Raw genomic sequence first — 13,252 nt, forward strand, 5'->3', positions numbered from 1 at the left:
GAGGGTTTGGAAGGGCTGGCGTAGGTTAGGATTGCTGCGAAATGGAGGCTGATGCCAAGGTGCGGGCAGCGTAAGGCAGAGGCATGTCCCGCAGCTCCCTGGGAATGCCATCAAGCTTGGGAAAGTATTAAGGGTGCTGTATATACCAGGCCCACCTTGGTGACATAGGGGAAAAGAAAGATGTGAAGATGTGTAGTCTTCTAATTTATTTGAGAAAATCTGAGATATCAGAGTAAGAGAATGTTATTTGCATGAGGGTCTCAAAGCCTCAAAACCACCTAGAGGAAGTGAATTTGAGGCTGATGGTCGATCCCCTAGAATACCACGGCCGTTATTTCCTAAACCAAACAGTAAGAGACTTTTCCTAACCATTCTGTGGGGAAAGGTTGGGGCTGCCTGGGAGGGTAGGAAATCCATCTCAAGGAGGCAGAAAACCAAGAGATGTGGCCATCTGCCTATGAGGAATTGCTTATTATGACACAGATGAATGCTTCTCTGGTCTAATCTTTGAGGAAATTTGCTTTAAATTCTTAAGAAAAAGAACAGTGAAGCTGAAAAAAAAGAAAGCTGCCCCTTGGAGGCTTACACTGCATCAGCCCATTAGCCCAAGGGCTAGTTTACAGCTAAAAATCTGTATCATTCCCCAGAAGGAAGATTTGGGAACCCCTCCCTCCCCTCCATCAGTTTTGGGCAGAGCCGCAGCGGGAGCTGGGACAGACGGCTGCGGAGTCCGGTGGGAGCCTGGCAGGAGGCACATCCTGAGCAAGAAAAAAGCTCCTAGAGCCCTGAGAGCACTTGGGGCCCGTGGAAATGAGAAAAACTTCGGAAGTTCGACGTCCTTATAAGGAAACCAGAGTGAGAACTTAGAGCCAGACACCACTGATTTTGCCATCCCCCATCTCGGAAGCCCCCGAGTGTGGTCTGGGAAATGAAGGTGACATTTGGTGGGTCAGAGCAAGCGTTGCTGTGCAATCTCCCTTGGAAATTCACAAGAATTAATTAAGCCAATATTTAGTCTAGGAATAGTTTACATCCAGATTAGCTTGGAGGTGAGAAAATAGATCAAGGAAACTCTCAGCCCTCCAGCAGCTGTTCGGAGAGAGAAGAGTCCCAGACACACACGCAGAGCGACGCCCTGTTCCTTCCTCCTGCGCATGCGGTGACCCAGGGTGGACTATTCTCACAAAGCAGGCTCCCTAGTCTGGTTCCAGATCAGCTGCAGGCTGAGAGAGGCTTGAGCACCACTTAATTTCTTAGAGCTCTTTGCTCTGCAGACACACATACGAGTAGAGGTTTGTTCTTAAAAGCCCTGGTTCGGGCGCAGTACAGGGCCCTGCAGGGGTCTGTCTGGCTGCTAACCAGTTACCGTGTGTCCACGTCTACTCTGCTTCTTTAGTCACACCTGTAAACAGCATTTAGGTTTTTGCAAAAAGGCAAGTCAAAAGCTTGCATGAAGTTACTAACATGTGATATCGCACAGAAACACATTTGGCTTTCTGACACATCTCCAAAATTAATCACACATGCTGTCTACTTTCAGAATAGGCTAGAGCTGGCTCAGCACGTCCAGCAGGTTGATCTAGCTTCCAAGGGCTGTGTCGTTATGTGTGTAGGTGCACCTTTCCCAGAAAGAGTAACTAGCAGTGCTTTCATCTGTCCAAAACTGGTTTTTGTTTAATTGCTCTATTTATCACCTTCAGAAATTCACATCTAGCTCACAGCAACATCCTGGAGGAGTAGCATGTGTGAGCCAATAAAAATGAAGTAATGAAAAAATGTAATGAGTCATTTTAAGAAAACATCATTAAAAAGTTGAGTAAGAAAATAAATGTTTCAGCCCAGATATACCTTGAATAGAACTTTTTGTTCAAGTGTAGAAAGTGACAGATGCACATAAGGAAACCATGCCCATGTAATTCTTGCAAACGACGCAGACTGCTGATGGGAGAGAAGCATGGACAGCAAAGCATGAACTTAACTCTCGTGAAAGACTTAAGGCTTCATTGATGGGAAGCAGAGATGAACCGTGGATGTGGGCACAGTGAGGGCTCACTCGAGGCTACGAGGAAGGGCCACGAGGAAAGCAAGCAGTGACATTTATACTTTCCTGAGTTTGGTCTTGCGTAGTCAGGGCCAGATACAGCAGATCCTTTAAAGAAAAGGGGGGAAATTGAAAACAAAAACAATGAATTAAGGGAAATCAATTCTAGGCCAGAATTGTAAAAAGATGTGAGATTGATTATTTTTAAAAGCCAATGCTATCTCAAAGGGTAAAAAGTCAAATTCTTCCTTAAAATTACTTTTTAAGAAACAATTAGAATCAAACTTTCAACTATTGATTTTTTTTAAAGAAAAGGCCCACCATTTGAACAGCGAGAGAAGAATCTAAAATGATTCATCATCCTTCTGAAACTCCTGCCCCACCTGTTTCTATCGGTCAGACACTTTGTGTCCCGTATCACAGAGAAAAGCCTTCTCTCAGCCTACTTGCAGAATAAAGAAGTAGCCTATTTAAAACAAACATTTATTGTGTATCTATTTTGCGATCTATATTGTCCCAAGTACTGGAAATTCGGCTGTGAATAAGACAGACAGTATGGTCCCCAAGGAGCTTATGTTCTGGTGAGGGAGGACAAGCAATAAACCCATAAAAATAAATGAATAAAGAACCGATAAGTGTGATGAAGAAGCTGCAACAGGACACTGGGATGAAGGTGACTGGGGAGATGGGGCACTGCCTTGGCCACGGTGGTCGGGGTGGCCGCTCTGTCTTTTCACCGTAACCTTCTATGGCAGAAGGGTCAACTCCACTCACAAGGACCCTCCCTCATGACCTAACCACCTACCAAAGGCCCCACCTCCTAACACCTTAGGGGCTGGGATTTCAGCGTATGAACCTGGGGACACAAATATTCAGTCTGTTGCAGTGTAACAGGCAGAACAGTAGGAGATTTGTCCTCAGCAAACTTAAGCTGCAAAGAGAGAAGCACCCAAAAGATTAAACAAAATGAGAGATATTAACCCAGTTTCATGGAAAAAATGTCGCAATTTCCAAAGAGAAGTAACAAAGCCATGAGAGCCTGGAGAAAACTCCCGCAGCAGGGGAAGCTAAGAGCCCCCAGACCACAGACAGCCAGGATGAGACGGATCATGTCTAGTCTGAAAGAGGTAAATGTCATGCTGAAGCCCTCAAAGGCTATGATAACAAGGCTGTGGCTCTCTGGTAAAAGCTGAATGAACCAAAAATAGCAGCGAAAACCACCCAGCATTTAACAAGACTCACAGAATCCACGGTGCCAGTAAAGCTAAAGCGCGGTGGAGGTAAAAACGGGACACTGAATACCCACCTCCCCCACCCCTGCAGCGGGAGGCCAGAGGCCCTGCTGGACACGTCCTGAGTCAGGAATGCGGTGCGGCTCCTGAGTGCCACAGCCCTGTGGGTGCGAGCAAGGGCTCTGAGAGCAGCGGGCCCTACCGCGTACCAGCCACGTGACTTCCACAAACATCTCTAAACATCTGTTTCCTCGGGTGAAAAATGGGGATAATAACAGTGACTGCATAAGAACGCTATGCAAAATGCGTGGTCACAATGCATTAAGTGAGCTGATGTATTAGAAGGTTTATTAACGTTCCCGGCACAAGGTAAACATTCAAAGCACTAGCTCTGTTGCTTCTGAATCAGTCACAGAGCAGACAGTGAGGGGTCTGGTGGCCGAGTGTAACTGTGGTGGGAAGGGCAGTGGAGCCAACCTAGGAAATCGAGAGAGCCCAGAGTGGGGAGGGCACAGCTCAGGGGTAGAGTGCGTGCTTAGCATGTGCAAGGTCCTGGGTTCAATCCCTGGTACTTCCCTTAAATAAATAAAGAAATAAACCTACTCACCTCCCTCCCACCAAAAATAAAAGAGGGTCCAAGACTCACAGAGTCAGTGCCTGAGGGAGGGCAGCCCACACCCGGTTTGAGGGAGCCCCTCCCACAAGCACAGGGGATGCTGCTAAGGAAAGAGAAAACAGCAAGTGTCCACACCACCAAAGAAGCAGCGAGCACGGTAACTGAATCTACGTTATTCTGGGCCTAAAATCTGTGTCCTTGATTACCGTGTTATCGCATCTTGAGATTTTAATTGGGACATTGAACACTTACTAAAGCGTGTGAAGAGAACTAAAAACTAGATTTGTGAAATCATTGCATAGTGAAATACTATATATGGTCACATTTCCGAGTTCTCAGTCTAACAGAACCTGCCCTCTGTTAGATCCTTTCTAAAAACAACAGAAAAATTTACACCGTATTCTTTTCCCTGCTGTGTTATTTCCCCTTCAATAGAAAACTGCATCTTATTTACCTCAGAATCCACAGGCACACAGAAAAGGCTCAATAAATGTTTATTTAGCAAACCCAAAATGTCTTCCAGAAAACCATATTTCAGGATATAATACTTTAAAATGAAGTTATCCTAGAAAGGAACAGTACAGTCCAGTCACATAATGAAATACCACTCGGCAATGAAAAGGAACAAGCCACTGATGCGTGTAACAACACAGACGAACATCAAAAGCATTATCAAAAAATCAAAAGGACAAACTATACAAATCAGTGGTAGGCAGGGGGTGGGGAAGGTGGCGGATTACAGAGATGCGTGAGGAAACTTTGAGACAATAGAAATGTTCTGTGTCTTGATTGTGGTCATGGTTACATGACGGGATATTGTCATCAAAATTCACAGAACTGTATATGTTAAGGGGGTGAATGTCACTGTAGATAAATTATTCCTCAACGAGCCTGACTGAGAAATAAAGGAAGACCTAAGATCACAATATATGATGCTCCTTGATAACTTACTTAAAATACACTTACTAATTCTGAGGTGACAGAGTATTTCACAGACGTCCTAAAAGCAATTGTCCTGCACTTAACAAAGTCCAAAACATCATTTAACTGTAGCATCTCAAAGATACTGACAATCCTAGCTATTCATTTGCTACTGTTTCTGTGAAGAGTGTGTTGTATAAACCTGAAAAGGGGATGAGAAATGCGGCCCTCATTTGGAAGAATCACATGGAGCTGAAACGTGGCAAGGGACGATTTCCTATATGAAAGCTGTTTAGTCTAACTATCTTTAAACATTCAGTATCTGAATAATAAAAATGCAATCTTACATTTTCAAGGTACATAAAAAGTATCCAGCAATTAGACAGCTGCTTATCTTCATGGCTCACTTCCTTGGCTGGTTTTCTGCGTCAGAGCTCATATCCCTGAGGGTTGTTATACACTGGCTTTCATGTCTTCTCATTCATTCATTCATTCAATTTTTCACTCATTTAATAATTGTTTATTAAGCATCTCTATATGCCAGACACTGGAGATACAGCAGAGAGTAAAACACATGAGAAACCTGTCTGTTACCTTACATTCTGGTGAGGAGAGAGACAATGAATACTTTCAGGTGATGAAAAAAACAAAACAGGGCGATGGGTATAGAATGACGGTTGTGGGGTAGGCAGTGGGTGGACAGAACACTTTGGACAGAACGGTGAGGGGACCTAAGGAGACAGCATTTGCACTGACAACTCCGGGAGGTGACTGACGAGGAGTCAGCCACGGGAAGAGATCTGTGGGAAGAGTGTTCCAGGCATGGGGAGCAGTAAGATCGAAAGCTTGAGACAGAAATGCATTTGGTATTAAGCGAGGGCTCTGAGGCAGGCACGTGGCCAGAGCGCAGTGAACAAGGTGAGAGTGGTAGCAGAGGTCCAGGGAGCTCTGCCGGTCTCGGAAGCCCTGGAAAGGAGCTTCAGTTTATTCTAATGGCAATAGGAAGTTATCAGAGGGTTTTCAGTATGACAGTGATGCGATCTTCTTTTAAAGTCTCTCTGGCTTCTCTGGTGGTGGGCAAGAAGGCAGACTGGGAGAAAGGTCAGGTGGCCACTGCAGTCATCCAGGCAAGAGATGAGGGTGGCTTGGATCAAGGTGGGAGCAGTCATGGCGGTGAGACGTTCGATCCAGTTTCCACTTGGCAGCGAAGGCTAACCAGGCTTGCTGACGGACTGGATGGGGTGGTGAGAAGCAGCACTGGGTGAGTGGGGACGCTTTACCCAAGATGGAGAAGATTGGGATAGGGAAAAATTCTGGAGGGAGACCAATAATTCTGTCTTGGTCTTGTCATATTTCAGATATGCTAAGAGACGTAAGTGGAGATGTAAGAAGGCAGCTGGATACTCAAGTGTGGAATTCTGGGAGAGAACAGAGTCGGACACACAATTGTGCAATCCATCATCTCACAGGCTGTACTTAAAGCAGTGAGACTGGATATAATTACCTATGGGGTTTAAGTGCAGAAGAGGCCCTAGAACCAAGAGCCAGGGCACTTTAATAGTCAGAGTGTTAGGTGGAGAAAAGGAAGACGGGACCCAGAGGCAACTCCGGTGATACAGGAGAAAACCTGAGGGTCGTGGTAATGGAAGCCAATAGTAGAACGTGTTTTAAATAGGAGGAGTGATCATCTCTGCCCCTGCAGAGAAGTCAAATTAGAGAGGACTGAGAACTGATACTGTGTTCAGCAAGATGAAGTCACTGGTGGCAGATCTGACAGGGTCATTTCACCAAATGCGATGAACATCTGAGTGGAGTGGGTTGAACAGAGGAGAAGTGAGAAAGTGGAGGAAGCAAGAACAAGCAACGGTTGGTGAGTTTCCCTGGGAAAGGTGCTGAGACAGAGGACAGAAGCTGGCGAGGCTGCGGACTCCAGGCGGAGTTTACTTAAGGACAATACTAAGGCATGGTGCAGAAAAGAGGGCAGATTGTGGCAGGAATGAAATCTTCAACTAGGCAGACACGCGACCCAGCACGCGAGAGAAGGCAGGGTGTGCTTCTTCATCGTGCAAGTGTTCAGAGTGAGGCGTGTTGGCAGACCTGATGGTGAGAAGATGAGGTGATTATTGCCTGATGGCTTCTGTTCCTTCTGCGAAGTGTAAAGTGAGATCGCCAGTTGAGGGAAGATGAAGTGCGGAGGTTTGAGGAGAGAGGAGATGTAAGATAAGCAACTTGGAGAGTCAGAGGCAATGTCATTTTCATGTTTGTATCCTAGCCCAGTGACTGGCACATTGCAGGCATATTCAAAAGTGACTGACGGTAAGGATCAGAAAGGAAAGGAAGCACTGTTTTATGCATTAAAAACTACACTTTATAATAAGAATGATGTATTTGTAGAGTACTTTGGTTTACAAGTGGTATAGTGTCTACTTGAATTTGTTGTGTAAGTTCTAGAATATTAGAGGAAGCATCCTTACAAAAGTTCATTTGGGACAAGACTACTATTTACACATTATTTACAAGGCCACCTTTCCCACTCTGCTAATCTCTTCAGGGGTGAGGGAATTCTGTCTTTTCACCTTTGTATTCTCAGGACGTATATAAAGCAGTGCCTGGCACAAAGTAAGTGCACAGTAATGTTTTTTAAAATAAATAAATGACTGTGAGCATGAGGAGCGTCTAATCCCAAGAGGATTTATAAGCTGAAATAGAAGACTCACCTAAAGAATTCAGATACTTCAGGGATGAAAAGCTGTAGTGGATTATAAAGACAACGGACACTTTCGGGGCATTCTGAGGGAGTCACGATGTGCAGTTATGCACTCCCACAAAACTTTCTTTATGCCACTATTTCAAGAATGAAAACTAATTTAAGTGGATTTTTGGTCTCAATAATGTGGCAGCTCTTCTCTCTGCTTGAGTTTACGGACTCTGATCTTTTGTCTACAACAGTAATGGACTTTGCCTCATTAGCTAACACTGCGTTACTGTGAACTACATTCCCGGATGCTTCAGGGCCACTCATCTTGCTTCCTCTTCTCCTCTAGAAAGACTTGGGGAGATTCTTTTCTGTCTGGATGATGAGGGACCACACTCTCCCGCGCCTGCCATGGAAGCCCAGCCCAAGGAAGTTTATACCAAACAGGCAGCTTCCCGCTCCACTCTACTCTGTCAGCCTTCTCATACCCCTAGTTTTGTACAGCATGACCTCCCCCTTTCTTGTAGCATTGCTTTCAGAAGTAAAATATTTGAAAAATGTAAAAGAAAGAGGAAAACATGCTTGGGACTATACGAGAGGAGGAGAGGGAAGGTAGAAAAACAGAAATGGGGAGGAAAGGAACCTGACCACTTTTAAAGTCACTCAGTATCATTACAGCCATTCTGCTGAACAATGAAAGTATAGGATAAACTTCACAGCTGAGGGGAAAAATAAAACACCGCAGAGGGGCAGGCAAAGAAAAGTCGAGAAAGCTGTAACTCTGAACCAGTCATTTTGCCCTGTAGCATGGAACACAGAAGCTGTTTGTATGCTGGGGAGAAAAGTGTGGCCATATCTCTGCTTTCATGTTTATGTATCAACACAAGTCACAAAAGACAGAGAATATAAACATCTCAACTGAGGCTTTTACCAAGAAAACTTGACGTTTCTGATTTACAAATAGTTCAGAAACGGGAAGGAGGGGGAACCTGTTACTCAGTCATCGGCAAGTGGCTGGCGCCCTCTAGTGGCTGCTTTGATTCCATGCATGTGGATCCTAAAATGCACTTTTGAGGAAACGACCTTTAGGAAAAAAATAACCAAATGTTTTAGGAAAAAATAAAACAAAACAAAATACTTTGCTGTAATACACTGACAAAGAAGTTCTGCAGAGATAAATTTTAAAATTTACAATATTTGCCTGTAAAACAATTAAATTATTGAAAATAACTAAGTCATTGACAAAATGAAATGGCAGTGAACAAACAGCAATTAGTCTACTGGACGGCAGGCTTCTACACATCTGTAAGTGAAGCCGTGAGAGTGGTGAGGCATTCAGATAAGCCTATCAGAAATAAAAGAAGAGGTCCAAGGAAATCACAACATCTGAAGCAGTGAGGGAGTCCAAGATAAGGACTGTGTAAGGAACAGGAGGACCATAGACAGTGGCATTTGAGAATATCACAGAGATGAGAGCAGCAAGCCGTGGTAGTGGATGGTGTCAGATGGGGCAGAGAATAAGGCAGACTGTGATTAAAAATCAGCCATTGAGGAGGGGGGCAAAACGGCAGAGTAGGAAGACCCTCACCTCCTCCCATGGGTACACCAAAACTACAGCTCCTTACAGGGCAACCACCTACGAGGACGACCTGAAGATGCGCCGGAAAGACGAGCACAGCTGAAAACACAGAAACTAGAAAAACAAGAGATAAGCAAGAGAGGGTGGGAATAGCTCAGTGGTAGGGTGCATGTTTAGCATGCACAAGGTCCTGGGTTCAACCCCCAGTGCCTCCATTAAAAAAAAAAGAAAGAACTACATTTAAAAAAATGTAAAGAAGGAACCACAAGATGGGTAGGAGGGGTACAGATACAGTACAGTCAGGACTCACACCGCAGGTTAGCAGGCCACGGACTGGACGAATATCACAATTCCAGAGGTCTTCCCCAAGGAGAGGGAAGTCCAAGCTACATTTCGGGTTCCCGGCACGGAGTCAAATCCTGGGAAGACGAATTCTCAGCATGTCTGGCTTTGAAGCCAGTGGGGATTGCATTCAGGAGAGCTAGAGGACTACAGGAAACAGAGATTCCATTTTTTTAGGGTGCATGCAAAATCTGACATGCTCTGAGCCCCAGAACAGAGTAGCCTGAAAGTGGCCAAGGTCAGACCCACCTGCTGATCTTGGACAGCCTCCCAGAGAGGCAGGGCGCACTGAGACTTCCCCCAGGAATGCAGGTGCTGGCAGCAGTCAGTTATGGGAGCTCATTCTACTGCAAGGACTGTGGTGCTGGTAAGCACCATCATGGAATCCTCCCTGTAGCCTATTAGCCCTGGGGGCTTCCCCACCCACCAGCAGGCTGGCAGCAGTCCAGATATGTATGAATGAAGTAATGCCATTTGCAGCAACATGCATGGACCTAGAGATTATCATATTAAGTGAAGTAAGTCAGACAGAGAAAGACAAATATAATACTTATACGTGGAATCTAAGAAAAGATACTAATTTTACTTACAAACCAAAAATAGACTCATGGACACATAAAACAAACTATGGTTACCAAAGAGGAAAGGGTGGGAGGGATAAATTAGGAGTTTGGGATTAACAGCTATATACTACTATATATAAAATACATAAACGGCAAGGACCTACTGTATTGCACAGGGAACTATATTTAGTTTCTTGTAATAAGCTATAATGGAAAAGAATCTGAAAATATATGTGCATACATATGTATGTAAATGTATAACTGAATCACTTTGCTGTATACCTGAAACTAACATTGCAAATCAACTATACTTTAATAAAAAATATTAAAAAAAAGAAATTAAGAAAACAATCTCATATATGATTACATCAAAAGAATAAAATATCTAGGAATAAATCTAACCAAGCGGGTGAAAGACCTGCACTTGGAAAACTGTAAGATATTGTTCAAAGAAACTGAAGACAACACAAACAAAAGGAAAGATATACCATGCTTGTGGCCTGGAAGAATTAATGCTGCTAAAATGACCATACCACCTACAGCAATCTACAGATTCAGTGCACTCCCCATCAAAATACCAGTGGCATTTTTCATAGAAAAAGAAGAAAACATAGGCAGTATGCACTTTGACATCAGTCTTAGCATTATATTTTAGAAGCAAAACCAAATGGGACTAAACCTAAAATTATTTTGCACAGCAAAGTAAACTATCAACAAAGCAAAAAGATACTTGCAAACAATGTATATGATACGGGGTTAATATTGAAAACAAAGAACTCATATAACTCAACATCTAAAAAACAACCTGTTTTAAAAATGGGCAATGGACCTGATAAGAGTTTTTTTCCAAAGAAGACACACAAAAGGCCAACAGATAGAGGAAAAATGCCAGCATCACTAACCATCAGAGAAATGCAAACCCAGACACAATGAGACACCCCCTTATACCTCTCGGAATGGGTATCATCAAAAACGCAACAAACAGCAAGTGATAGCGAGGATGTGGATAAAGGGATCCCTGCGCACTGCTGGTGGGACTGTAAACTGGTGCAACCAATGTGGAAAACAGTACAGAGTTTTCTCAAAAAATCAAAAATAGAATTCCCATATGACCCAGGAATTTCAGTTCTGGATTTTTACCAAAAAACCCCCAAAATATTGACTAGAAGATACACTCCAATGTTCTCTGTGGCATTTTTTACAGTCGCTAAGATACGGAAGTGACCTACGTGTTCACTGATAGATGAATGCATAAAGATGATGTGACATATGTACATGTTCTTTATGCATTCATCTATCCTATATACAATGAACTGTTGCTCAGCCAGAAAAAAAAAAAAGGACTCTTGCCATTTTTGGCAACATGGATGGATCTAGAGAGTATTACACTAAATGAAATAAGTCAGACAGAGAAAGACAGATACCTTATATTCTCACAAATATGTGTAATCTGTAAGCAAACAAACAAAACAAAATGAAACAGACTCATAGATACAGAAAACAAATGGGTAGTAGGGTGGGGGTGGGTAGGTGGGGGGAAACTGGTGAATTGAATTAAGAGGTAAAAAACATCCAGTTTTAAAATAAATACGCCACAGAGATACAACACACAGCAGAAGAAATATGGTCAATAACATTGTAATAACTTCTTATGGGGACAGATGGTCAGATTTATTGCGATGATCGTCCCATAATGGACGCAAATGTTAGACCACGATGTAGTACACCTGAAATTAACACATTTGTGCATTGATTATATTTTAATAATTTTTAAAAATCCCTGTGATCAAAACAAAGATTAGAAGGATATGAAACAGCATATTAAAAGTGATCTTTGAGTGATTAAGAAAAACAGCCACTGTGCAATGAATTCGAAGGTTAAAACAAGTACCATTCAAAAATATTCAAGCAAATAAGCATACTGATCAGGGTAACACAAGAAGTTTAAATGAAACCTAAAATGTTGTCAAAAATTTAGAGTTTAGGTACATCAAATACTGTTTGCATGGGTTCGTTATACAAACAGATGTTTTCTAGTAACAGAATCTGATCTGTGTTCTCATTAAACAGCTTTTATTTCAGCATGAGGAAATGGCTCATTGAGCTCTCTATTCAAGGGAAAATTACTTGAACTAAAAGCTTTCTGTCTTCCTAACTCCTTTAGACAGAGTGTCTGCTGTAAAATGCTGAGGCTATTAACGTTTCAAACGAATCACAATATATGAGGATATACAAACTTATTAAGGTAAATGGAATTATGGCCAGACTACAAAAATACTGAGAAGTACATTTAAACCACTCATCATTCAGCTGATTTAGTTATTAGGTTAAAATGATTCTATTGTTGTTCCACTGCTGTTTAGTCTATTTAAAGATGAGAGAATTAGTAAGTTGTACAGGAGGCTACTGAAATGCCTATACTGGAATCATACTGTGGCATCGAGAGAGATTTGGCTCAGATTTTAGATCTCAGTTGAGTAAGTTTTATTTCATAGATTTTCATTCCCTTCCTGCCAAATTTACTGAACCTGTACCCCAAATGTTCATAGCAGCACTATTTACAATAGCCAAGACATGGAAACAACATAAATGTCCATTGACAGATGACTGGATAAAGAAGTTGTGGTATGTTTATACAAGGGAATACTACTCTGCCATAAAAATAATAAAATAACATCATTTGCAGCAACGTGGATGAACCTGGAGAATGTCATTCTAAGTGAAGTAAGCCAGAAAGAGAAAGAAAGATACCATATGAGATCACTCATATGTGGAATCTAAAAAAACGAAAAGAAAGAAAGAGGGCAATAATGAACTCATCTACAAAACAGAAAGAGACTCGTAGACATTGTAAGCAATTTTATGGTTACTGTGGGAAGGGATAAATTTGGGAGTTTGAGATTTGCAGATACTAACTACTATATATAAAATGGATAAACAACAAGTTTCTTTTGTATAGCACAGGGAACTATATTCAATATCTTGTAGTAACCTATAATGAAAATGAACATATGTATTATATATGCATGACTGGAAATTGACACATTGTAACTGACTATACGTCAATAGAAATAAAAATAAAAATACTGATAAGAAAAAAAAGAATTGTCCACAGTACTTGGTGTGGCCTATAGCATCTCCCACAGTTAAATCATTTGTTTATCTCTCCTTTAACCCTCACTCAGTTGTGTGCCTTCGTGAATCATGCTCTCTTCCCAGTTTCATTCAGCAGTCCAACTTCTCAACTTACCCTTACCTTTGTA

The sequence above is a fragment of the Vicugna pacos genome, chromosome 9, assembly GCF_048564905.1.
Source record: "Vicugna pacos chromosome 9, VicPac4, whole genome shotgun sequence".
NCBI lineage: Eukaryota > Metazoa > Chordata > Mammalia > Artiodactyla > Camelidae > Vicugna > Vicugna pacos.